Source organism: Miniopterus natalensis, chromosome 16 (assembly GCF_054644295.1).
Source record: "Miniopterus natalensis isolate mMinNat1 chromosome 16, mMinNat1.hap1, whole genome shotgun sequence".
In the NCBI taxonomy this organism is placed as follows: domain Eukaryota; kingdom Metazoa; phylum Chordata; class Mammalia; order Chiroptera; family Miniopteridae; genus Miniopterus; species Miniopterus natalensis.
The window spans coordinates 35910188-35934311 of NC_142096.1; the positions used below are offsets into that span (position 1 = coordinate 35910188).

General features: G+C 45.8%; 1 long non-coding RNA gene across 6 annotated transcripts in view; it reads left to right on the top strand.

Moving 5' to 3' along the window:
• Positions 1 to 24124, top strand: part of LOC107539542 (uncharacterized) — a 301088-nt gene that overhangs the window by 259833 nt on the left and 17131 nt on the right. The window contains exon 6 of one of the 6 annotated variants that reach the window (XR_015715800.1): positions 8732 to 9282. The exons of the other annotated variants lie outside the window; for them this stretch is intronic. This is a non-coding gene — a long non-coding RNA (uncharacterized LOC107539542). Of the gene's footprint in view, positions 1 to 8731; positions 9283 to 24124 lie in introns of those variants that run through there. 6 annotated transcript variants of the gene reach the window in all.

Here is a 24124-nt window from a genome sequence, read left to right on the forward strand (position 1 = left end):
CTTTTTGATAATTTTATTTCCTCTCTGTCCTTGTTCCTGTCTTCTCCCCTCCCTCCCTCCCTCCCTCCCTCCCTCCCTCCCTCCCTCCCTCCCTCCCTCCCTCCTTCCCTCCTTCCTTCCTTCCCTCATTAATATGCTTTTTTATTGATTGATTGTCTCAGCTAAAATGTAAGCTTCATGATAACAAGTAACTTTCTGATCTCTCTCACCACTGTATCCCTAATGCCTGATAAATGCATATTGAGTGAATGGATGAATGAATGAACATGGGCCCCATACTCAGCTGTGCATTGAGAACACAGTGGAGAGAAGACAGACAAGATTCTTGCCTTCAAGTATTTTACAATTTTTGCTGAATGAATAATCATATGCATGGTCCAGCAGAAGAACCCAAACCAAATCGATAAACAGCAAACACAAAACAAAACAGACTGGAGTGTCTGTGGCCCATCTGATGTACTTAACTCTCAGCTTCCTCTGTGAAATGAGAAGAGTAATACCTAGTCTGTAAATGCGCCATGAGGATTAAGTGAGATCATGAATTGGCAGCACCCAGCATCCTGCGGGGCATTCGGCAGGTGCTCCGTGAATGGTATTCTCCACCCCCCCCATCTCCCCTGGGACATGTGCAATCAGATGTATTAAGAAGCTTATATCGGTCTACCCATCTGATCCACTCCAGAGAACTGAACTGAACTTCATTCCAAGTATGGCTCCCAGGTTTAAATCCAGTGGTGACAATGCTTCTGTCCCCAGACCCCCCAGAGTGTTAAAAGGGAAGTGGAACTGATACAGTTCATTTATACCTCATTGCACCATGGAATCTGATTCCTTCGAAGCCTTTGTGGGACCCTGGAGTCTCGTTAGTTGCTGTTGCAGCACATGTGGTGGGAGCTATGTGATCATTGACCTCAAGCCACCAAAAAAGCATGAAGAGTCTGGAAATGCTGTAGAAGGGCTGGTCTTCTTAGAGGTGCCACTGATCACTGCTGGTGGTGCCTGAAGCACCATCATTGGAGTCAGTCCTTTAGGTTAAATCCTGGATGGATTAAAACAACAGCAACACCTTTAGCTGTCACTTGCATGTTAATAAGTTTGCCGAGTAGCACTGCTCTGTTTCAAACTCTTAGATAGATGGTCACTTCTAACATCCAAAACCACCGTGAGAGAGTGACCAGTGCTCTGATCAGGGTGAGTCCATGTCTTGGGTAGCTCTTTCTGGACACTGGGTGGCTGCGTGTTTAGTGGGCCAGGTCCCTAGAAGCCTGGGAGCAGGGGCACGTTTGGCCAACGGAGGAGTGAGGGCAAGGACAATTGCACAACATAACTCCCAAAGTTAACTCGTATCTGTTTCTAATCTGTTTCCCCTCCCCGCTCCACCTACACAGATGTGCCCTTTAAATATTTATTTGCTCACCTCTGCTGCGTGTGGCAGACTTTGTCTCAAAAGTCAGCTCGATCCCTTTGAAGGTGTTTACTAATTAGATCAGGCGGGGAAGTTAGGCAATTTCGGATATATTTATCCTGTGGAAGGCAGTTCCTGGGCACAAGACCCCTCACAGCCCCGGGAGGTCAGCCGCAGGTCCCTGGCTTCCTTTCTTTATTGGAGGAAGTCCCAATGATTGCCCAATTAAGCCAAATGACAGGGCCTCTTTCTCTGCCGTTAGCTCCTGACACAATTCTAAGACAGACATCAGAGTGGCTGGAGCCACAAGGCTAAATGCTCTTAGCAAGGCCCATTATGGATGAGTTGTGTGCTGGGCTGGATTTGACACAGTCCACGTGAAATTCTTACTCAGTGACACAGCATCCGGGCCGTCAGTACGGACTCAAATCTGATGCTGGCTTGAAAGGAAAATTGCTGCTGGGGTAATTCAGGTTCAATAGATCTGCAAGTCACTGCCCTCAAATACTTTAAAGTAACATTTACTTCTGGATAGTGTGTGCACGTGTGTGAATGTATGTGTCTGGGTGTACGTGAGTGGGGCATGTGTGTGCATGTTTGATGTCCAGCTGAAGGAGCTTTCGGGAGAGGCAAAGCGTAAAGCGAGCGGGAGAACTCTGTGTATCTTGCTGGGTCCCAAGGCAGCCTCAGTCCATGGGTCAGGCTCATTTGATTCCCTTCAGCCACTTTGGCCGTTGTCACCGCTCTGATAGACAGGGAGACAGAAGCAGCTGAGGGTGACTGCATGGAATGTCTGTCTGCGGTCTTAGAGACAAATGCGGTCTTGTGCCTCAAATGTCGTAGCTTGTTCCAGCAGTGAGGCCAAGCACTTCCTACTCATAGATCAGTGGCAGGAAGCCCCCCTGAGGGCTCCTAAAAGCATGCTGGGAGTGATGCCTGCCAGCTGGTGACAGAGATATAGGTGCCCATGGGCTGTGCTTGGCATGGCCCTCCTCTCCCCACAGAGCCAGGAGCACCCTCCCCCCTGTTCACAGGTCTGCCGTGGTCCGTAGTCCTGTGACCTCAGCTCCTCACTCTGTTCCTGGGTCAGCAGTGGGTGTCAGATGGACCAAATGGACACGCCTCACAGGGAGATGGAGGCGTCTGAGCTGTTAAAGAACATGGTCTGTCTCAGAAGGACCGACAGCAGGCTGCCCAAGCTGGCACTGGATGGAGAGCCAGCAGGGCCAGCTGCCACCTTTCCATCTGGGGAGGGCGGCTCCCTTTCACTTCCTGCCGCCCTGCTGGCGTCGCCCTGCTTCCGGATGTCGCACTTGGGCTGAATGTATAGATCAATCTCCTCCTCACGTTTCTGGGATTTGGGAGCAGAGCTTCGTAGTTAGAGCTTCTAGGCACGAACTACCTGAGTCTGAGTTCCGCGTCCACCGCGCTGTGTGACCTTGGGGCACTCACCTGTCTCCCTGTGGCCCCTCGCCGGTCCCTCCAGTGGCAGCCGGAGGTGGTATCGTTACTCCCCAGGCCGCTGTGAGGAGCAGATGGGGATCTCAGCGGCGGCCTGAGGGTCTGGCTTAGCGCCCTCCTCGGAGACGCCCCCTGTTCCTTCCTGAGCACAGGCCTGTGCCCTCCATGTCACCCGCAGCTGTGCGGAGGACCCGAGAGAACGGACCCAAAAAGCCGGAGCCCACGAGTGGGAGTTGTTACTGTCGTTATTATTGGCTCCCCAGAACAGATAAAAATAAATTTAAAAAAAAGTCAAGAAGGTTTTGTAACTTCCTAAGGAACTACACAAACAAGTGACTCAGAATTGAGCTTCGAGAACACCTCCGCTAGTTCACTCTCAAGGTTATAGGTCTCATATACTTTTGAGGACAAAGAGACTCAGCAAGGAAACCTCTCTTTTTAATGCTTCATTTCTGAGACACACCTTTTTTTCTTGGGGGATCGATAGCAGGAAGGATCTCTCACTTCATAAAAGACCTTCGTCCTTGGCTTGGGGCTAACGTCAGAAATGCCCAAACTTTGGTTGGGCAAAACCATCACCACCTCAGTGTTTCTACCCCAAGCTATTCCAATACCTTCACTCCACTAATTTTTATCAGATTTGAAATAGGCACACTTATGAGCCTATGACTGACAACATGTTATATTTTTGAACAAAAATGCAATTCTACCCCAACTATTATTTTGAAATCTTTCTACACCACGTAATAATATATCATAGACTTCCTATCAGATCAATGAAATATTTTTATGCCATTTTGAGTGACTGCTGAATATTGCATAGTATGAATATACCAGAATGTTCTCAACCAAATCCTTATTTGTAGACACATAGGCTGTTTCTAATGTTTCCTCATTATAAACAACACTGTGATGAACAACCTTATATTTTTATGTTTTTTACACCAAATTGTGAGCATGAAATATGTCACTGGTACTGGCCTTTCTGATTGAGAGGGCACGCATTTTTTGAGACTTTTGATAAATACTGCGTAGTTGTCCTTCCAAAAGGCTTTACCAAGTCTCCAAAAACAAATCTATGAATACACTTCCCATTTTTTAAAACTCCTTGGCACACATAAGAAAGGCTAGAAGGCAAAGAGAAGAACCTGCTCAGAGGCACCAACTGCCCTGGGAGCTTCAGCCCAGAGGGTGGAGGGGAGCAGTGCCTGCATGACCTTGACTCGTCTCATGCGTACCAGTGCGCTGTTCCGTCTGTTGAGCTGTGCTGATCCGTAAGAGTCTTCATACCTCCCAACAGCACTGGATTCTGGTTCAGAAAGAGGCCATTTTTCTTAGGAAATGAGGCTAAGTGGTGGTGTTGGCAAGTGAGTGGAGGAAAGGCAGGTGGAGGTGAGGTGTCGACCTGTGAGTTTTCAGTGGGCCTAACCAGTTGTTGTGGCTTAAAACTCAAGCACATTTTTCAGGCGGTACTTTCTGAGAAGTCACTGATTTTGGTGGGGGCTCACTGTTCTCTGCACGTCAGCAGAACTCCCAAGATGTGGGAGACACAGAAAGGAATCTGGCCAATATTTCTGTTGAGCATTTATGACAGAGCTCATGGCAACAGCTGGTCTTTACGAAGGCGACAGTGGCTCATAAAGCTTTTACGAAGTCTCTGTCCCCCCCTGGGTAAGTCCTGTGTCATGCAGAAGAGTGCTGCGCATGAGGTCCAGCCCACCTATGACTTCTCCAGGTTTCTGCTGCTGCCAGGGAGGGGAACTCAGCATTGTTGGGCTCCTGCCATGAAACCAAATCGTTGAAGCTATGGGACTTGTTCCCAGCTGTAAGATCTTGTTTGATGAGAGTGACTGTAGCCTTATGGAATTCTGGGGCTTACTGGCTTGAGTGAGGGCTCCCCAGCACCTGCTGGAATTTGATGAGAGAAGGGTGCAGGGAGGAGAAATGGAGAAGATGGGTGTTTATGGACCTAACGCAGCCTTGTTAAAAAATACCGACTACATATATGTGGCCTCTGCGTTAAAAGAAAAACATTTACTGGCTTGCAGGAGAGAAAGTGGATTGTCATTTACTGCAAATCCTCCTAGGTAAGCAGATGAGTGTTCACACCTGTGGCAAAGAGAAAAGTTGGTTCAACCACAGGTTCCCACATGGTACAGCCCTACCACGGATTTCCTGAGGCACCTACAGATCAGATTTGCTAGGGCTGCAATTTTCTCTTTGTTTCTTTTTTCTCTCTCCTCTCTTCTCTGTCATGTGGGATAACAGAAAAAACCCACAGGTCACTGGGAAATATAGGGCTTCTCTAAGCCTCCGTTTTCCCATTTGCAAAATGGATATAATGAGGCCTGCTTTTCTGTTTGTTCATTCACTGCAGGTAAATTGCTTATCATTCACCCAGTTAGCAACAGGGTAAACCATTGGCTCCAAAGCTTAACACGTGTTAGTTTTTATATTTTTACTTTCTGTTTTTCAAGTTCTGCTGCTGCTTTTCTGCTTCTGACTAGACCTCTGGCTTGCAGAGACACATCTGAGCATCTTAGCTCCACTGGTAAAGTTGTGGGTGCTTGAATTTGGAGGTCATTAGAAGATTCCTCCCCACCCCACCTCTGTTTTTGGTGTAAACTACTGCTCAGGAAATAATGTGGCAGCTAGAATAGTCTTTTCTTTTTCTTTTTTTTTTTTTTTTTTGATGTCTTTTTTCATTGTTTCCAAGCTTTCTATAGTTTCTCTATTTTACTTACATCGCCTAGACTGCTCTTGTAACAGGCTCATACCCGGTGTCCTTGACTTTCTTTTCTGTTTCCATGCCAGTGCATCCTACACGCAGTATGCATTCATCCACTCACTTAGCAAACGTGTGTCAAATACCTGCTAAGTTCCAAAAACTACAGTGGGTGCCTGACATTTCTCTAACTAGTTCAAGTACCTCCCTTGGATGCCCATTGCTTTTCATATAAATGTGAAGCCCCTTTACCTAGGACTCAAAATCCCTGTATGTCCCTGGGCCCTCTGCTTTTTAATTCTCTTGCACCATGTAACATCGTCAGCTCTCAGCTCTCAGCTCTCAGCTCTCAGCTCTCAGCTCTCAGCTCTAGCTGGACCAGCCTCCACGTTGCCTCCGTGCCTTTGTTTTTACCGCCCCCCTTCCAGGTACCCCCCCATCACCATTTCAGCCCTACGCTTCAGTGGGGAACCTCAGACGTCTGTTCTTTTGTGAAGCTCTCCTGACTATTCCTCCTCAGGACCCTTGCCGTTTAATATATGAATCAATACAATTCAAATTGCTAGTTGCCTTTTCCAGAACATAGAGAGACAGTGAGATTTCAAGGTGTTTGAAAGAAAACAGAGAAACATCTTGGCTTACACATTCTCGTGTGCTCCATAAGATCTAGTATGGTGGCATCTTGTTCAACAAACACTTGCCAATTTATTGTTTGGGCCATATAATGAAACATAAACTTTGGAAATGACGCACTGTTGGAATGATCTCAGTAATTGCTTCCCTTTCATTTTGGGGGGTGATTTCAGATGCCAACTTGGTCCAAACCTTTGTCAATAGCATCCTCTTGAATTGGCTACTATGGCACCTTCTTTCTTTTTTTCAATTTATCTTTATTGTTGAAAGAATTACAGATGTCCCCTTTTTTCCCCATTGGCCCCTTCTACCCCGCACCCACCCCTGTCCCAGGCCTTCCGCACACTATTGTCTGCGTCCATGGGTTATGCAAATATGCATATAAATTCTTTGGTTAATCTGCCCCCCCCCATGGGGTCTTTATCCCTCTTCAATCAAAGCCCTCTGGAAATACAGGGTTACGTGGTCTCTGGTACTAGAAAGAGCTGCAGCTTGGCATGCATATATATCTGGGTCATAATTCTAACTGCAGCCTCTGACTCTGGAAATGTTACCTTGCCTTTCCAAGTCTCAGGTCCTTCTTTTATGAAACAGGATCAATAAAACTCCTTGCAGGGCTCTTGTGAACAGAAATGTGATAATATTTGTATGTAACACTTACTACCTTGCTCAGGTCATGCTAGGTGCTTATTAAATATAGATGTCATCAATGTTGACCATGATTGCTCGCTTGCTCTACATCTTCTAGGACTCCTAAGAGCCTCTGGATAATAAGGATGGATACCAACCTCATTCATGTGGGGGCTCTCAGAGACTTCCAGTTTCTGAGCTGCCCAGCATCCAGCCTCCTCTTTTGTTGATAAAGAATATCTTTTTTTGTAGTCTTGCTGGAGGGTAGCAGCCTCCACCTACCACAGATGTCAGAGAGTTTAGGCTCACATGTCATTCCTCAGCTGGGCCCGTTGGATGCTTCTGAGACCTTGCTTCTTGGATTTAAAATCTTGGTTGCATGACTTCTGTTTCTGGGTTTTGAAGCCTGAATGGATGTTCCAAGGTTAAATAGTGACTTAGAATTGACTCACAGCTAAGGCAGCTTTGATAATGGTGTTCAGCTGCATTCTCCCTTCTCCAAGATCGTTGTTAAGCTTCTTCCTCTTCAATCATCTAGACTGTGATGGTTCTTGTTTTCTAAACCTCCTGTTGCTGTGAGCCTCTCCCACAATTCCAGTGAGTCACTTACCTGCCCCCCTCCCTCCCGTTGCTACTTGAAAGCAAGAACTCAGAATGACATACCATATACCTCAGGCACTTCATTCAATGACAGAGAATCCATGGTGCGTGGCCTGATCTCTAATCCCATCCCCACGATAGCTAGGTGGGCTTTCCTGACGCCATTGTCTGTGTAGCTTGGTTTCCATTATTTACTTCCTGGGAATCCTGGAGAGAAAGGATGCTGAGCTACTCTCTAGCTCAGAGTCTGTCTTCACAAGATGGTACTTCTCACCTTGAATTGTTACTATGTCCCACCCTTGCACTCCTGCCTTGGAAAGGTGCCTCAGCCCATGAAACTCTGATGCCTTTTCTTTCAATAACTGTCCTCAGGAGACACAGGTTCCCATCCAACCTTTGCTGTTGATAACTGTAATGTAAGCCAGTTGATCACCTTGTCCTTCAGCCCCCTCACCTGTAGACTAGGCTGAGTAGTAGCAGAGGGTTAGTTTGAGGAGGAAATAAAATGATTGTCATGCTGAGATCTCTGCAAAGACTGATGTGATAACCACCACATGGTGCTATGAGTATTTTTCAGAATAGCAATGATGATAAAATCGATGGTGAAAAGCTAGGAAAGATTAAGTGGCCATTTGGGCTTTGGTTGTTAACTACTGAGACCTCTTAGTGAATGACAGTGGGGGGCTGGGGGTTGGGGTAAAACTACTCTTTTTTTTAATCAAGTAGTGACCTCTTCTGGGGAAAGGAAGCACTGGGGGACTTACAACATCTGCACCCAGGCAAACAAGCAGCGATGGAGTGTATGGTCCCTGGGGGGAGGCACTCTCAGGTGGATGTTTACCCTCGGTGACCAAGTGAAAAACAAAGAGGAATGAACTGAAACCAAAAATGATTTGCCCAGTAGCTTCCTCTGGGAAAGCCCTCATAGAGAGAGCCAGTCAGGTCTTGTGGACCTGTTGCATGCATGGTGGCGAGGCCCCTGGTCATGCAAGCTGCCCGGATCCCGGGCCCGAGAGCAGTCTTTAGAGAGAATGGTTGAGGAAAGGCCCAGATGGGAGATGTATTTTTGTCTCTTCCTAAGTGGAAGAGAAAAGAAGGGCAATTTTAGATGCACAACACAAGTCTCAGAGAGCAGTGAGGTCTAGGAGAGCAAGCGGCTTTAGCTCAATGGTCTTTTGGGAGACGGACAGGGGCAAGCTCCTAACGCAGTCTTGGACTGCGAGTGCCTATTGGACTGGGAGTGATCCAAAAAAGATGCTTTTTTCTCTCTCTACCAGATATCACCATCTTCATGTGATAGTTCAGGCTCTTGGAAGGAGGAAGAAGGAAATCCTTCTGGAAGCCTTCCTGGAGACTCCAGCCCCTGTGGCATCCCTCTGTCCTGTGTGCCTGGAGGCCATAACCTGTGCTAGCTGGCGGAGCATTTGACCCGACGTGGTCTGTGTCAGGCAGTGGTGCATGTCACATGCCCAAGGACACAGGCCATGGCTTCCCCATAGAATCATGGGTGGCAAGGTGCAGGGTTGATAGAAGTCATATTATCCTGCCCCTTGTGCCATGAGCTTTGGAAGAACTGGACCCCGTCAGAGAAGAGAGAGGACTTGCCTAAGACTAACTCAAGAATAAAGGCATGAATTTTCTGACCATCCTTTCCTTCCTGTTAGCAGTCAACCCTTGTCCACTTCCCTCCAACTACCACGTCTGCTAAATTGATTAGTAATATTAATAATACTTGCATGCTAGTTTGATTAACCTTTAATAGGGGAGCAACAATTTGTTAAGTATTTACTGCTTGTAAGTCTCTGTTCATTCACTTATTCACAAATATTTATTGAATGCCTACAATATGCTAGATGCTGGGGTCATAGTACAGTTGTCCCTTGGTATCCATAGGGGATCAGTTCCAGCATCTGCCAGAGATACCAAAATCTGCAGATGCTCAAGTCCCTTATAAAAAATGGTGTGACATTTGCATATAGCCCATGCACATCCTCTCGTGTACTTTAAATCGATTAATTGCAATACCTAACGCAAAATGAACGCTGTGTAAATACTTGTTACACATACTGTTTAAGGAACAATGACAAGAAAAATGTCTGTTCATGTTCATTCCAGACGCAACCATTGTGAGCCTACATAGGCCACGTGTAAGTTAAGCCCAACAGTGTAACCTTTTATTTTTAGACTATTTTTCTGCGGTTGGTTGAATTGATGGATGTGGAACCTGCGAGTAGGGAGGGCCAACTTTAGTAAGTAAAAAATTAAAAAGCTCAGCTACTGTCAAAATTTTATCAACAAAGATAAAATTAAAAGTGTGCAATTTCTGAAGACGAGAGCTCTGATGCCGTGAGAGGCTACAATGGTAGGGTGGGTTGGCAATCCAGGAGAGCTTCCTGTAGGTAGTGGTCATTGTCTTCATCTAGTTGCTCAGACCTAACATCTCCGAGTCCCCCTTGCCTCCTCTTTTTCTCCTTACACCTTACATCCTGTCCGCCAGCAAACCTGGCCGGCTCCGCCTCTGAAATCTGTCCAGAGTCCACTTCCTTCCCATCACCGCGGCCTTTCCTCTCCACCCAAACACCCCGCTCTCTCACCTGTGTTGCTGGCACGTGGTCTCTCTGCTGCTGCTCTTGTCTCCTCGTGGTCAAATATGTTCGTACAATTCTGGGTCAACAATGTTTAAGGCTTGTACAGCAGGACTTCTCAGAGGCTTTCATAAGCCCATCAGTATAACGAATCTCTTAACAGGCTGATACGGTATCCAGCGTGTTACTGACATATATAATCACATGGAAAGCCTTCTGGATAATGCATAAATTATCTATGAAAACATATTATGTAAACTATTATTATTATTATTATTACCCCACCTGATGACATAATGGGAAATGGAGCCACTCCCAGGTTTCGCTGACCGGGGTTCAGGTTGACTGAGCTCTAGCCCCGGTTAGCTTCTGAGCTGCGGAGCCTTGGGCAAGCTATTTAATTTCTCTGCACTCAGTTTCCTCTTCCCCATGAAATACAAATCCTAAGTCCTGTCCTGTCTATTTTGTCAAGCTGTTGGGAGAATCAAATGAGATAATGGACATTGAAGAAAGGGCATCTCCTTCTCCCCGGTAACCAAAGCAAAACAAAACCCAATACTACTACTGTGCTACTGTGGGCTCCTAGAAAAACATTCATATTTCCGGTTACAACATCTCTGCACTTAACCGTAATCAATGAGCAACAAATTAACATTTGGCTTATTTATTTGAGCAACTGGGAGTAAAACCCAGGAAGTTGCTGGCTTTTGGCTAGAAATCAAACAAAACAGAGAATTAATTGGAGCTAAGGCTGCGGAGGCTGCCAGCCTGTGTCTTGCAAGAAAAGCCAGTTGCCTGGACAGCAGAGCAGAAAGGCCGAGAGCCAGGATTGTGCGAATTGGCCTGCGGAGATAAGAAAACCTGAAAATACAGCACTGTAGGGGAAAGGCTATAAAACTGCAACGATGCTGATAAAGAATTTATTGTCACCTTAGCTAACATGGTGACACGGTGTTCCACACAGAATCACCGAATGGCGTTGGGGGTGGTAATTCAGGGCAGGTCAGTGGGGCCGCATGGAAACTCTAAGCTGGCAGAGTTCTGCTGCTCTGCAGAAAGTGCCTGTCCAGAGAATCGAGTCCATAGCAGGTCAGCGAGCTCTGCGGATGGCCCCTGCCAAACCCAGACACCACCAGGCTCTCTTTTTCGCTAGGGCCTTTGGCTGCGACTGAATAGGTGACCTTGGGCTCAGGTCGGATCTCACAGACTAATTCACACTCAGCGAATACATCTTGATGTATTTGTGGGCCAAGCCTCTGATGACGATGACAACAATATTGAGGATGGAATCAATAATGATAATAAAAAAATATAACATTCATATGGCAGCTTAAATGCCACTCAGATCCAATCCCTTCAAAATATGGCCTGAGGGTGGTATTAATAACCCCACTGACCTGAAAGGAGAACCCGAGGTCCAGCAACTTACAGAGGTCACATGGCCCGTGAGAGGCAGGACTGGGGCGGGAACCTGATTTTTTGTCCCTCCATCCTACTATCTTTGTTTTACATGATGTTGCTTCTCTGGCCACCACCCAAGGAAGTCAGTAACCCTTCTTGTCACCCAATCTTGGAAAAACTCTGGCTGAAGCCTCTCCTACCTGGAATAAATACCAGTGGATAAGAAGTTTGGGCGCTTTTCTAGGGGGAGGTGATCTGGGCTGATAGCAACGCTGAGCTGTCACCAAACCTTGAAATAAATGCTCATTGTAGAGTTTAGTTCAGAGGCTTTCCTCTAACTCATCTTTGAATGGTAATTCTGCGCCTCCACTAGTCTGAGCGGACCTGAAGGGCGGGCACTGGTCTTACTCATGTCTGTACCTCTAGCGTCTGGTGCACAGAAAGCCCCAAAGAACACTGTTAACTGAATGTGCAGATGGATAAGCACACAGTGCAGCCAATTTAGAAGCATTAGATGAACTATTTTCCATCACTTGTTTCTGGATCTGTGGGGCCATAATTTCTTCTGAGACAGTAAAAAGCAAGTAGGTGGATATCTTCCTAAAGCCTTGTTCGACCTGCATTCATACTGTAACCGGTACGTCTTAAAAAGAGCCAGTGCTCATTGGTCAGATACTCTGCGGTTAATTATTTGTGTTATCTAGAATGTTCCCTGATTAGGTATTGATCCACGAGGACAGAGGCTACGCTCTGTGTTCTCTTATATCCCCAACACCCAGGAACTGTGGCCGTCGACGTTTGTTGTAAATAGATGGCCTGTGTGTGTTCTTTCATTTTTGTTACATGTCCATTGATCAGGAAGTTTCATTCCAAAGTGCTTTCTCCACCTACACACAAACCTAAAGATTGAGGTGTCAGTGTCCTAGGAGAGAACTCAATAGACTTCAAAAGGTTTCTGTTTGCACAAAGCTATTTACCAGGATTACTGAGCAAACAGGAGAAATGGAACAAAACGATAAAAACAATCTGTGCTGCTTTCCTGTGGGATTTTCTTCCCGGGCAGGTCCAGTAACTGCTGAAATTGACTTCTTGGAGGAAAGAGAAACAGCAGGAAAATAGACACATTATCACGACCCTTTGTCTCGTGTGGGTTTCGTGGCTCTAGCTGACCGCGACCCTGCCCAGCCCTTGCTAATCATTTCTTTTTTGGAGTGACCTACAGTTGGGTACATAGATCAGGAGCATTCCCTGGAAACACGGTGAGGCTGGGGCCAGGGAATATGGCTGTGAGTGGAGTGACCTGGCCTTTCTCAGAAATTAGGGTTTATTAAGTAACAGAATCCAGGTGGCAGCACAGCCAGGGGGCAGGGAGCACTGGCAGGGCTCAGGTTATCAGCGGTGGCACCTTAACTGCCCGCAGCAGAAAGGGACACAAATATTTGGGTAGCTGCTGGGTTTCTCACAGCTAGGAGGACCACAGCTTACCAAACAAGCTGGCAGCTCCTTTAGCTTGAGGTGAACACTACTGTCCCCGTGAATAGATGAGGAAACTGAGTCTCAGATTACTTTGAACTTGTCTAAGGTTACTCAGCCAGGAACTGGCAGAGCGTGGATCCAAATCCTGAGCTTTCGATGCCACACTCTGAGCTCTTTCCCTACAGCGGAAATCTAAGAAGCCTCAGCTTTTCCCAGCCACCAGCTCAAAGATTGGGCGTATTTCACTTACTGTCATCACCTAATTACCAATTGGCTCTGAAGCTGCCCTCATCTCCGGGCACCTTCTGGGATACAGGCACATTCAATAATGACAATAGATGGTTTTTTCTAGGGGTTGAGAAGCACAGCCTAGTGAGAAAATGCAGGTTAAATGACCCCAGGGACTTTCTTGAATCATAACTTGCAAACATTGAGCACTTACCGAAGGCTCTACACGCAGGGGCTCACTCTTCCTTGCAATAACCTTGTGAAGCTTGCATCGTGGTCATACCCATTTTACAGATGAGGAGTCTGAGGCTTGGGGAGATTGACTTTCTCAAGACTGGACAGCTGGAGAGTAGTAGAGCTGGGAATTGACTCGAGGCAGCTTGAGCACTTAATCCTGACTCTGCAAATACTTTTTCCATACTAGGGCAATGCCTGTGGTTCTTCTCAAAATGATCTTACAGCCAACCGCATGGGTATCAACTCGCAAGTTGTTAGAGTTGCAAAATCTTGGCCCCACCCCAGACCTACTGAGTCAGAAACCCTGGAGGTGGGCACAGCCCTCCCTGGCATTGCCTCCTATACTGATGTACTTGAGTCTGCTATACTGCTGTGCTCTGGGGGAAGAACGGACTTAGAACACGGGGCACCAGGTAAGCTTAGTCTTGGGAAGATGTTTTTCCAAGAGGTGCCATTGTTTTAGGCTGTGGACCACACCTGAAGGACTAGAGCAGAAGCAGGCTCTCTCCTGAGAGAGGATTTGCTAAGAGGAGAAGGTGGGGAGAGGTGACATCCTAGTCTCCTCCCAAGAATATGTTGTGTTTGTAGGACAGGTATTGTTTATCCACCAAAGCTCACTAAAGTCGAGTGACTTGGGCAGGGTTATGTAATTAGTGACACACAGTGAAAAACCCAGACCTGCTTATGCAGAATGTTACCCCTGCATTCTGTCCTAGAGGTATGGTGAGTCCTAAGGTGTCAGGACTGAATCATGAGAAATTCTCCCAGTAACTGTAAGAATCTTCTCCTGAAAAGATAATCTGGAATGAGGGGAAGAATATAAGGGACAGGAGGTTGGTGGTCCCAGGAGGGAGAAAGGTTGGGGGAGGGTTTCAGAAAGGGGCAGAAAGGAGACAGGAAGGATTTCATGGTATCGTTCCACAGGCCCATGACTGTCTCCTCATCTTTGTCATTGTTCTCACCATTTATTGGACTGTAAGTGCTCTAGTCTGTTACAGTGTAGCACAGGTGACCTTGGGGTTGATTCCTGACTTTGACATTTTCCCTAAACAACTTATTTAACCTCTCTGAGACTAGCTCTTCAGCTATAAAATGAGGATTATCAGGATTGGAAGGAAGTTTTAAGAGAGTGGATAGTGTAAGGAACACCCTTAGCAGATTGCCTGGCTCATAGTAGGTGCTTGATGAACATGTAGCTGTCATCTTGTCCAAGGGCTGGCTCACAGGAGAGCAAGACATCCTCAGTGAGAGAGGATGGTTACTCGGCTGTTTGCTGCCACAGAGATCTCTCCCAGGCCATATCCCGCATTTAGAAAAAGAGGTCGGAATTGGGAGTCTCGCATTCTGCCTCTGCCTATATGACTTGACCAAAACACTTGGGCTCATTCATTAAGTAATATGAAAAGCTATAATTTCTCGAGCATTTCACTGTGTGCCAGGCACTGTTCTCAGTGCTTTATGTGTATTTACTCAAGTAATTCTCTTGATAACCCTACAATATAACTACTGGTATAATCCCCACTTTACACATGAGAAAATGGAGGCACAGAGAGGTTAAGTAGCTTATCCAGGGTCACACAGCTGGACAAGCAGTACTCAAATGCAAGATTCTGGTGACACAATTTTCCTTCTTGACCACTGTAGGATGCTGTCTCTCCAAAGGGGACAAAAAGCCTGAGTGAGGATAGAAAGAGGTCTGTCTCTAATGTCATTTTGGAAGTTGAAATTCTGAGTGTGCCATTAACATGGTCCTTAGAGAAGAGTGTGGGCAAAGGGGGTCTACAAGGATTTTCAAAGGGGTTGAGCTATTTGGGGCTCACCTGTGAGTAAGGATCGTGGTGAGGTCTGGAGAAAAACACCCTGGGAGTTGATCTTGTCAGCGCTCCCCCACGTTTCTGTTACAAGCAGAAAATGAAGATGTCTGTCTAGAGATGCCGAGAAGGAAACAGAAATCACCCAGGTGGCACATGTAGAAAGAGGGGCATGTGCCAAAGCCAGGAAGGGGCTTTCCCTCTTACAGAAGAGCGAGAAGAGATTTGAGTGAATGCCTTCATGTTAGCTCAGTATTTCTTACTATCAGCTAGTAGAGCTAATTTTCTGAAAGTTTTATCTTCCACACCCTCATCTCAATACATACTTGTATCTCCTCCAGTTTCTGCCCAGGTATCTGTCCTTGCAAAAAGCAAAACTCCCTTAAGGGCCCAGAGCAGAGCGTCAATGCTTTCTATTTTCATAACTTAATAAACCCCCTTTCCAACCTAAACTTGACCCTGACCTTTGCTCCCTCTCTAGTACCCTATACTTTCAACTTCTTCTTGCACAACTGGTAGTTCTATCATCTATCTATCTATCTATCTATCTATCTATCTATCTATCTATCTATCTATCTATCCACTCACACATATATATACACACATATATACATATATGTTCAAGTAATTATCGTGATAACCCTACAGTATAACTACAGGTATAATCCCCACTTCACATATGAGAAAATCAAGCACAAAGAGGTTAAGTAGCTTATCCAGGGTCACACACATATACATATGCGTTATATATATATTTGTGTGATTATTGATTTAATAACAATCTCTCCATCCACCATAAGCATCACAAGGAAAAAGATTTTATAGGTTTTTGTGGGTTTTTTTACCTCTGTGCTCCTTGCACGTAACACATGACCAGAACATAGTAGTTGCCCAATAAATATTCACTAAATTAACGCATATGTCTGAACTTGAATCTCTGCTTTGCCTGTGTTGCCTTTGTCAAGAATTAAAGGTCTATAAGCTTCACTTCCCTTCTTTCTGGAAAATAAGAGTTGGGTACCCACTTCAGAGGCTTCAGAGGTCCTGCGGCCTAAATGTGGTGATAAATGTAGGTGTTGAATAGCTGATAATAATGACTGATATTGTTAACTAGCCTAGTGCCCGGCCATCTCTTCCTGTTAAAGGGCCAGATTGTAAATATTTTAGACCTTGTGTGACAGATGATCTCTGTCATGAAGACTGGACTCCGTCATTGGAGTGTGAAAGTGGCCATGAATAATGTGTAAACAAATGGGCATGGCAGTGTTCCAATAAAACTTTATTTACAAAAATGGGAAGGGCCATATTTGGCCCTTGGGTTGTAGTTTGCTGACCTCTGAGCGGTGTGAACCTGCAAGTTTGTAGGAAGCCACATGAACAGACTTTAAATATTCTTGAACTTTCTCAGGAAAGCTCATTCCTCCATTTCTTTCCAGGTAAAAGATGAGTGCCATTTTCCTGGCAGGGAAATCTGTGTTCTCAGAGTCTGGTTTTGTTTATAATATTTCTCTAACAAGTGTGAGTGGCGAAAGCCCTCCCACATCTTTCCTCTCTAGCGCCTTGTTTCCTGGTAACGGTGCATCTTCTGCACATCCCTCCAGAACTAGTCTGTGGTGACAAAACTTGGCCTTTGGAAGATGGGAACTTTGCTTGTCTCCGAAGCACAACCTTAGTTATATGGTAAACCTATCTAGAATAATGCTTTCCTGGTAAAGATATTAAACAGATGGTCTATTTAAAAAAAAAAAAATTGGGTCAAGTCTTAGAAGGAGAGCAGATTTAAAAATATATATATAATTTTACTAGCCAGTGTCACCCCAATAAATTCAATAATGGGATCAAGAGAATAATACTAGTGTGCCTCAGGGAGAACATGAGTAGTTCTTCAGGCCTTACTATGCATCAGGTATGCGGGAAGGGGGCCAGGACGTCACGGTTGATGGTTCACCCAGAATCTCGTGGCATGTGGTTTCCCGTAGGAAAATTGAGGTGCTGGCAACAGAGAAGGGGGAGGGATGCTGGGGATAAAGAACCTGCAGGTGATTTGAGTAGTTATGAGGTGGCTGCCTCATGTTCCTCCAGTGAGCGTCAGGATATCTCTCTTGTGCTGATGAAAAAAAATACTGTGAAAAGCACCTTGCTCATTGCCTGGTATAACCTAGAGCTGGAATAAACGGGTACTAAGGTATTCACATTTGTTTATTGTAATTATTTATAAAACATAGCACTCCACGAATCCTCAGAAGGGTTAGCTTGTCCGAGCTGATCACATGCTTGCTGGATTCTAAGGCATGTCACTCTGCGCACCTTGCTGCTCTTCCATCCGTTGAGTTTTGGCAGTGACTCCCCTCATGGTTACAACGCAGCTGCCTCGGCTCAGCTCCGGGGAAGGGAGCAGGTGGCACAAAGGGACTCCCTCACGTGATTCTCTTTGTGTCAGGGAGGGAAATCTTTCCAAGAGGTCCCTTTGCAAACTTCTCTTTCTGTGTCGTTGACCAAAGCGTGTCATATGCCCGGCCCTAACCCAGTCGCCGTTATCGGGAGTGTGAGAACCGCGACTGACTGAGAAGAATCACGGTTCATCCACCAGGGCGGGAACAAGAAACAGGGGACATGCATTGGGTGGACGGGGCTTCCGGACCTCCTTTGTCACCTGTCTCCTTCTCATGGCTGGAGAACACATCATTTTGTTCACCAGTTCCTAACAAGGTGCCTGGCCTGAAATAGGCACTCCTTAGATATTTTTGGGGAATGAATCAAATAATGGATGGATAAATAGAATGTTCTTTCCCTCGCATTTTTTCTTCTGGTTTCCTCATTTCTCTGAATCTGGAATAGACAGTCCTAGATCTATTTTTCCTGCCTGAAGAAGACTCTTGCCAAAGACAATGACCTATCACACTGTCCATTTTTAGCCTTTGGTGTGTGTTGATCAGTGTGGCCGAGGCAAGCACAGGGTGGGAGAGACTGGCAGTGAACTCGGGGACTGCATTGCATGCACAGACCCGACCACGCCCATTTTCAGCAAATTTGGAAATTAAGATAGTGTGCTCCCTTTCATTCTCTCTCTGGGCAGTTCCTATGACTTCTCAAGCTCCATTATTAGAATGTCAACAAAATAACAGGGATCTTCAGAAAATGTTAAAAAGAAATGGTTTAAATGCATTAGTACCTTGAAAGTATTTATTACCAGGCATTTAATGAGATAATTATAAACCTTTTCTAAGTAGTTCAGAGCTCAAAAGGCCTAGACACCCTTCCTAGGAATCACATTATTAATCTAGTCTGAATGAAACACGGAAAAATATTTCTTTGAATAAGTGTTTATCCTGGATTATTCATGATATCAGTCTTGTTGGCCACCATTATTGGGCCAAAATGGGGACTTTTATGCTCAATTCTGGCATATCCTTGGGAAGGAGATAGACTGACAGAGTGGTTGTCTAATCTGTGTTGAATCTGATCTGTCACTTATTAGCTGTGACACACTAGGCAAGTTGCTTAATATCTCTAACCCTCAATTTTCTCACCTGCAAAATGGGGTGATGATTGAGAGTGGTTCTGGCAGTGTCTGCAACAATGTAAGGGTGCAATAAATGCTATCTCTACTTGCTTTTGCCCACATGTTAGTCTTTCGTCTGCCATTGAAATGAGCACCTTTTACAAAGACAGCTGTAGTTGTCATCTTTAAAAAAAAGATTGTGCCATTTGGGAAACACAATATCAGTCCATCCGACGACAGTCAGGCAGTAGTTGTGAGGCACGGTTTGTATTCTTCGCACTGTGCTGGGCACTGGCATTATACTCACAACTCAATGGGGCCTTTCAGGTTGCTGAAAATAATTCACAGCAGTCAATTAAGGATGGTTAAGAAATACCAAGGAATTGATATTTACTTGTTTTACAGAAATGAGGTTCTTTGGGTAGTATTTTCTGATCATGTCACTCAAAATGGTCACTTCAGGTTGCCTGAATCGATTCTGTCCTGCAGTTGGGGGTGAACCACAGAGTCACATAATAGGGCAGCACAGAGAGCGTGGAAGGCCAGGAGCTGGGGAGTGTCGGCCTTCACCATGCTGAACACATCGTCACTGCAGGCAGCTCACCTGGCCGTTCTGGGGCTCCTGATCCCTAAAGGAGCATGTAAAAACCCGCCCATGTCATTTAGCTGCTTATTTCAGAGCGAAAGATGAGATTATTTTACTGTAGTCATTGTTGAGAGTTCTTTCAGATGCTAGAAGTTCCTTGGGTCAAGGAGTAAGAGAACGATTTTCCCTTTGTGATCAGTTCTTTCCAGCTCTCTGAATAAAAATCAAACTGAATATAAGAGGAAATATTAGAAACAGCTCTCACTTGACCACCTGGAAGCCAGGATGGACTAATGTGGAAGTTTGGGTCCTTGGAGAAGCATGGGCTAAGACAGAAATAGATTCCCAAGAGATCTACTGGAGGGGACACCTGTGAGGAACAGGGCAGGAAGTCGGAGGAGGCAGGGAGAGCCTTGGGACCCGATGCCACTCCCACACCTGTGAAAGGAGAGGAGGGGGCAGGAGGGGCGGAGTCCCAGACCGGAGTGCATTTCTAAAATTCAGCATTTGGCTGGTCAGTGGGAGTTCTTGAGCCAAAATTGCCCACAAAAGCAATTCCTTATCCTGCAGAAATGGGCCTGGACTAGCACCCGGCCCATGCTTAGTCACTGGGGGGAGCAGCCCCAGGGAGGTGTGGCCTTGGCTTGAACACAGTAGGGGACCCAGCAGCTGGGGCGTCAGTCAGCTGTGCTTCCCATCGCAGGGGACTCCAGCAGTATGTCTTCATGGCCACCCACCAAACTGCCAGAGGTTTCTTCTTAAACACAAACCCAGATCGCTGGTAATCATCTAGGTTTTCCACCCCAAATCAATGTTCCATTCCCTTTTTGACTCTCACTTCCCCCCGTTTCAGCTCGACCAATCAAGTTGAACACCCCACCCAGCTTGGTCGAGTTCCTCATTTGATTATTTTAAAGAGTCTGTTTGTGAATCAGCCACATGAACTTCCTTTGTTTTACCTTCTCAATGAGTTATGATTCACTCTCCTGGGTTTCATATATTTTCCCGCTGTAGTCCCTGCTGGGATATTTCATAAGTTCTCTATACACACTGCATTACCCTTCTAAAAACTAAAAAATGATGAATATAAAACATATCAAGATACGAGTTTTTGGAACTGGACTAATCAGTTACCTTTAAGGGGTGTTTCTAATCCACAAAGTGCATATGTTCACGTGCCACAGACTGCTTGGTGCTGCAGGCAGCAAGGAGTCACAAAGCCGCCTTCCAGCTCTCCAAGCTCACCTTGCTTCACCCTCATCTTTCTTGCAACCGATGTGCTCTGTATACAGCGTGGATACACTAGACGTAAGATGATTCATGTCCTGGATGGGACACATGGGACAGTGCAAGATTTTATCATGTTACTCAGAAGGGCGTGCAAGGTAAAACTTAAGAATTGTTTACTTCTGGAAATTTCCGTTTAAATTTTCAGATCGCAGTAGACCATGGGTCACTAAAACCGCAGAAAGCGAACCTGGGATGAGGGGGACGAGTGTAACAGAGGCTGAAACAGTAGAGAAAGACTTCCAATAGGCCAATGGACTTCAACTCCACACTCATTCATTGGGCTTTGAGCGATGGCTTGGAGGATCGACACAGATTCTTAGGGAGACAGCGTTATGTAGAGCAAGAGTTTTTCTTTTGGAGTCTGACTGTCTGGGTGGTGCGGATCCTGAATCCACTTACTGGCTGTGTGATAGTGAAGTAGAGCAAGTCACTCCTGTGCCTCAGCCTCCTTACCTGTTAAATGGGAAAATGGGGTAGCTCGCTCATACGGCTGTTTGTCTGTAAAGGGCCCGATGGTAACAGGCTTGCTAGGCTATATGGTCTCTGCTGCGGCTACTGAATGCTACCATCGCAGTTTGTTATGCCTTGCGTGTTTGTGTCCCCCCGAATCCATATGTTGAAACCCTTCCCCCCAAATGTGATGACATTTGGAGGTGGGCCTTCAGGAGGTAACTAGGTTTAGACGAGGGCATGAGGGTGGTGCCTATAAGAAGGGGAAGAGATTGGATATCTTTCTCTGCTCTTCACCGTGTGAGGACACAGCAAGAAGACAGCTGTCCGGGCACCGGGAAAAGGAACCATACCAGTCGCCGGATCTGCCAGCACCTTGATCTTGGACTTCCCGACTCCACACTGTGAGAAATACGTTCCTGTTGTTTACGTCACAGGGTCTGTGGTACTGTGTTATAGGAGGCTGAACGGACACAGACACAGTGGAAAGCCTTGCGGACAATAGGTAAATGAGTGGTTGTGGCTGAATGTCTGCAAAGTTTTATTTGTGGGCGATGAAATTGGATTTCAGATCATTTTTACATATCACAACACATTGTGTTAATTGTTATTTCCTCCCAATTATTAAAACATGTGTACCATTCTTAGCTCTCCCACCACATAAAAACAAGTGGCCTGCTGGCTTTGGGCCAGGAGCCATTGTTGCTGACCCGAGATAGAGCACCGAGTAACTCGTTCCAGAAGCTAGCCCCACTTATCAGATGGGAAAAAGGAATCTAGGGAACTCATGCAAGACTCTGGGCAGGAATTTCTGTTATGTGGACCTTCGAGTGTCCTGCCCAGTCAAGTGGGAAGAATTGCAACTATTCAAGGTAGCAACCCCGAGCTCCTTCCTCACCTTGGATTTCTCTCTGCAATCAGCTGTCTTTACATATTCTTTTTAGAAGTCTCAGAATGGCAGCCACAGACAGCCAATCTCTAAAACAGAAGCAAAAGGGAACTACGATGGCCCTGGCCGGTTTGGCTCAGTGGTTAGAGTATCGGCCGCATGGACTGAAGGGTCCCAGTTTCAATTCCAGCCTCGTACCTTGGTTGCAGGCCGGACCCCTGGCCCCGGTTGGGGTGTGTGCAGGAGGCAACCTATGGATGTGTCTCTCTCACATCGATGTTTCTCTCTCTCTCCCTCCCACTCTCTCTGAAATGGAAAAAATGTCCTCAGGTAAGGATTAAAATAAAAGGAACTAAGAGGAAGGGAAATAACTTCTCTAGTGAACACTAGTTGCTTACTTTGGATTCGACCACTAATCCTAGGACAGAAACGAATGACAATTTACCCCAAGACGTGTAAGCATGAAGAGTTAAAGAGAAAAAAAAAAAAATGGTTTGGACTTTTTAAAATACACTTCTGAATTGGATGGTGTTTGGCTTGCGCCTCTCCCTCGGCTCAACAAGCTCCCTTCGGCACTGCCCTCTCCTCCCCACTTTAGGGGGGATGATGGATGTTTCAAATAAAACCAGGTGTAAGTCACCCTATGAATAAAGTGAATAAATCGGATGTGCCTGAAACCAGTACTTAATTCAAAGCTGCGTTTTCCCCTTAGCCTGAGGGGACGCATATCTTACACTTGCGTGCCGCCTTGGTGTTCTGCAGGCTTCTGTGTACAGTTAGCTCATTTGTTTTTTGCAGATTATTTTAATTGTAAAAAAGGTGTTTGCATGCTGCACGAGCTTATCGTTTCTCCCTCTTCCACCCCAGGGTAAATTGCACGGTCAGTGAATCACATGAGCTTTCCTGTAGCTGGTTGCCCTGCCCCCTTCTAGTCTCTTAGTCATGCCACATGGACTCCGAGTTCACGTCACTCTATAGTTTACACAAGAGTCATTGCTGGCTTACATCTCTGTGCCTTTGCTCACACGGTTCCTTTGGAATTGAGTGATTTCCACCCCAAAATCAGCCTATCTTGGGTGTAGACCAGAAAGAACAAAGGATGCAAGTTAGAGGAAGTTCTCTAGTAACCAAGCCTCTCAGATCCCCCTCACTCCCTTCAAACACCAGGAGGATGCTAAGATATTCTGGGTATATATGTAGTTACCTTTTTGCAGAGAGGTCAAAGGCCTTTGCCAGCTTTGTCTCTTTAAGCTTCAGTGCTCCCAGCTGGCTTTGGAAAGGAAGGACTTACAGATATATGGGCAGTAAAAAAGAACTCTATGTGAAAATGAAAATAAAGAATTACCTTTATTTGGACATTTTCTATGGAAGTCAGTACTACGTTGGCCAGGGATGGACCTTGATTCCTGGGCTGATAGGACTCTGACTAGATCCTGATTCCTACCACCTGTCACAGTTCTTCTAAAATTATAAGTGGAACATTTCTTATTTCTAGCCAACAAACATTTTGAGGGCCCAACTAGGCATGAAGGATGCGCTGTGTGCTAAACTAAGGGTTGTAGGCGGAAGCACAAAATACAATTAAAATTGTCCTTCTTGAGGTCCGTGCAGTCTAAAGGGGGTAGATACATGTGTACAGACATTTGCAATGCAAGGAAGGTGTTAAGGGATCAGATAGCAGTAAGCACAGGGGGCCATGGGAACCGAGAGGAGGAACATTTTAGATGGGAAGGGCCAGGGAGGGTTGTCAAAGGAACCAGCACCTCAGCGTCTTCTCTACTATTGCTCCAGCTTCAAAATTCCAGCTTCTCAAAGCTGGCTATCCCTGCAGTCACAGAGCTGTTATCACTTGCTTAATTATCTGATCTACTGTAAACTTCAAAGGGCAGAGACAGTTTGTATTTTGCTCATAACACGTCCTACCACGTAACGGTATCTGACACCTACTAGGTACCTTACAAATGTGGGCTGTGTGCTAAGCAAGAAAATATTAACACATGAGTGCCCCCCCCAAGTGCTGAGGGGAATTCTGTTGTAATATTTAATGACGTCATGCCGCATTCCGAACTCTGAGCCACGTCTCGAAGGAAACAACAAAATAAGGAAAAACATGTCAGAATGTTTGGACCCAAAGGAACCTTGGACGTCAGTTGATCCTATGTCTTGTTTCTACAGATAGAAAGGTGAAGTTCCAAGAAGTTGTGCTGTAACTATT